Raw genomic sequence first — 3,363 nt, 5'->3', positions numbered from 1 at the left:
ACAAAAGCAACATTTGCATATGTCATTGGAAATCTAAATGCCAAAATGCAGGACTTTACACACAAACTAATGCCCTTGCAAGCTAATTTTTAGATGCCTGTTGACATTTCCCCCCTGGTTTTAATTCTTGCACACTTATTGCATCTGTGCATTCAGATTGTCAGTGCATTATATTATACATATTTTGGCTCTGTCAATTCCATTTTGTTTTTCCTTTTCTTTTTGTACATATTGTTTTTCATGTTTTTCTATATTCCCCTTCAATACAGCTTTGTCTTTTTTGCATATGCCATAAGAATTTTGTGATTGACTAATCATACAAGGGAATCAAAACTAATCAAAATTAAAATGAAGATGACAGATTTCTATTGCTATTTTACATAAAAGTGCTCATCACAAAAACAGACATGGGACTAAGCTTTCTGCTGAAGGAGTAATAAAGGCTGCAGCATTGATTTTGTGGAGTTTTAAACAGTTTACACAAGTAAAATCTGAGCCCATTATTTAGAATATCTTTTTGGAAGCAAAGTTAAGTAGATATTTAGTAAAAGGGTCAAACTGTCTTTTGTCCAATACTTAATGAGGTGTCACTCAAATTAAATCCACCACTTATTTCATGTTTAGTATGCCCTTGGTTGACAGCCATCATTTACATTAGCAAAATAATATGTCATAGAAATGTGAATACAGCTACAACTAACGGATTTTAGGGTGGACATTTAATGCTGGTGTTAGCCCTTTTTACCCAAGTACATGGCCCTGTGCGTTAGTTCCACTACAAAGAGAAGGTAATGAGCAAGGATCCTGGTTTTCCCCCCCCACCCCAATTTTAAAAAAATTGCAAATTCTCTGATAAAATCCCTTAAGTCTATGATTAAAATGAAGGCTCCCTGTGACAGGAGTACCTCTGCTAGAGTCTTTCTATCGGTGAGAGGCTAAGTACATACACTCCCAGTCTTCCCACTTCTCCAACATATTGACACGGTATACTTGCTTCTTTTTCTGCTCATCTATCTGGTACACCTCATAGTCCATGGGCCCCACTTGACGTATGACTTCATAGGGTCCCTGCCATCGGGCAAGTAACTTACTGTCACTGTCCGGCAATAGAACCAACACGCGGTCCCCCACGTCAAACTTCCTTTCCCGTGCGCCTCAGTTGTAATGTCTCACTTGCCGTTGCTGGGCTTCTCTGAGGTTTCCTAAAACAACGTTCTGAGCTGCTTCAAGGCATTCCCGCAGTTGGATCACGTCTTGGATGATGTTCTGGTCTTTACTCTGCTGTTCTTCCCAATTCTCTTTAATCAGATCCAGGATTCCCCTTCGTTGCCGGTCGTACAATAATTCAAGGGGTGAAAACCCAGTTGAGGCCTGGGGTGCCTCTCTTCCAGCAAACAACAAAGGGGGTATCATTTTGTCCCAATTCCAAGGGCTCTCAACCACAAACTTTTTTAGCATCTGTTTCAATGTCTGATTAAAATGTTCCACGAGCCCGTCCATTTGGGGATGATACATGGCTTTCTTCAGGCGTTTAATCCCCAAAGCTTTACTCACTTTCTTGAACACGCGCGATGTAAAGTTTGTTCCCTGATCAGTCAGTAGTTCTTTAGGGAGTCCTACTCAGGAGAATATCTTCAAAAGTTCATTCACCACCTTTGTCGTGGACACTGTCCACGTCGGCACAGCTTCTTGGTACTGGGTCAGATAATCCAGCAAAACTAGTACGTACTGGTTTCCAGTGCTACTTTGGGGAAGTGACCCTATGATGTCCAATGCCACCCTCTCAAACAGAATCTCTACCAGAGGCAACAGAATTAAAGGAGCCTTTGGGGGGTGCTTTGGGTTCACTTTTTGACAAATGGGACACGAAGCGCAGTATCTCGCTACTTCCCGCACCAGTCCTGGCCAAAAAAGTCTTGCCCGAGTGTGTGCTTCTGTTTTGTCCCGGCCCAAATGTCCACCCATAGGGAGCTCATGAGCCACCTTCAATAAGGCCCGTCAATATCGCTGAGGTACTAACAACTGTACGACCTCCCCTCCTTCTGGCTTCCCTTGCTTGATTTGATATAGGAGGTCATTTCTTATCTCAAACCTCGGGGTTGTCTTCATCAGCTCTGGTCTCAATACCTCGTCGTTTCTTTGGGCTAGGTGTTCCTGCAGTGCACACCGAAAAAATCTGTCTCCCGACTCTGCTCCAGCTGAAAATGTTCGTCTTCCCACAAATGGGCAACATCCACCCCTTGTTCAGCTCCTTCTTTGGGAGTAGAGTGTTCCGTTTCACCCATGAATCCCTCAGCGGTCCCCTCGCGCCTCACACCGGCTATCTCTTTTTAGCAACTTGGGCAAGTCAGAGCCCAGTACTACTGGGTAGGGTAAACGTTCCACAACTCCAACTAGCATCTGGCGGGTCTTATTGCCTACTTGTAGGGTGACCCTCACCTTGTCAAAATCAAGGGACTCCCCACATCAACATTGCACCCTCATGCGATCTGCTCTTCCCCTCTCCCTTGCTGGTAACACATCACTCCGCACCATCATCTGCAATGAACCTGAGTCCAGTATAGCCATTACCCTTTTTCCCCTCTATTGTTACTTCCACCAAAGGTGTGGGTGGCTCGTCTCCCACCTCAGAGTCAACTCAGGCTCCATAGCCGCACATTCCTACCTGCTTCATTGGTCGGGGGTGGATGCTTCTGATCACTTTGGCTAACAGGGTCCGTTGTCTGGTGGTTTGATCCAGTAGGCCTTGTACCATTTGATGTAGCCAATCCAAGACTCGTTCCTGTGACTCTGGGTCTGGGATTAGCATCTGTTCTCATTTCTCTCTCCCTGTGGACTCAAGGGTTCTCTTTTTCATACAGGCAAACCAGCGTCTTATGATGCATACTGCCGTATAAAACTTTCCCGGCCAATGCACCACTGTGACAGGAGTACTTCTACTAGAGTCTTTCTATCAGTGACTCTGCCCTCCTGTTATGGGCCAACCGCCTGCCTTCTTTCCTGCCATGCCTTGATCTTAATTAATTAATGGATGTTAATTAGCAGCAGGATGCCCATTTTATTTGCCCCGGTGCCAGGGGACGCTATCTGTGGCTCCTTTTCCTCCCCTACACCGCAGCCCAAGCCTCACAGATGATACTGACATGGTTTGATCTGGACCATGTTGTGACTTGGCCCTCCCCTTGTCTTCCCTGGGCTTTACACTGCCCTGTCTCATTCCGTGCCTTCCTGGTGCCCCCCCCACTCTCTGGGGCTTCTCACTGCCCCCCCCCACTCTCTGGGGCTTCTCACTGCCCCCCCCCCACTCTCTGGGGCTGGGGCCAGTGCACCCCAAAATGCTGTGCCCTCTCTGGCGCCAGGGTC

Source organism: Gavialis gangeticus, unplaced genomic scaffold (assembly GCF_001723915.1).
Source record: "Gavialis gangeticus isolate Ggan-Ray unplaced genomic scaffold, GavGan_comp1, whole genome shotgun sequence".
Lineage (NCBI taxonomy): Eukaryota > Metazoa > Chordata > Crocodylia > Gavialidae > Gavialis > Gavialis gangeticus.
This window is presented reverse-complemented; position numbering follows the sequence as displayed.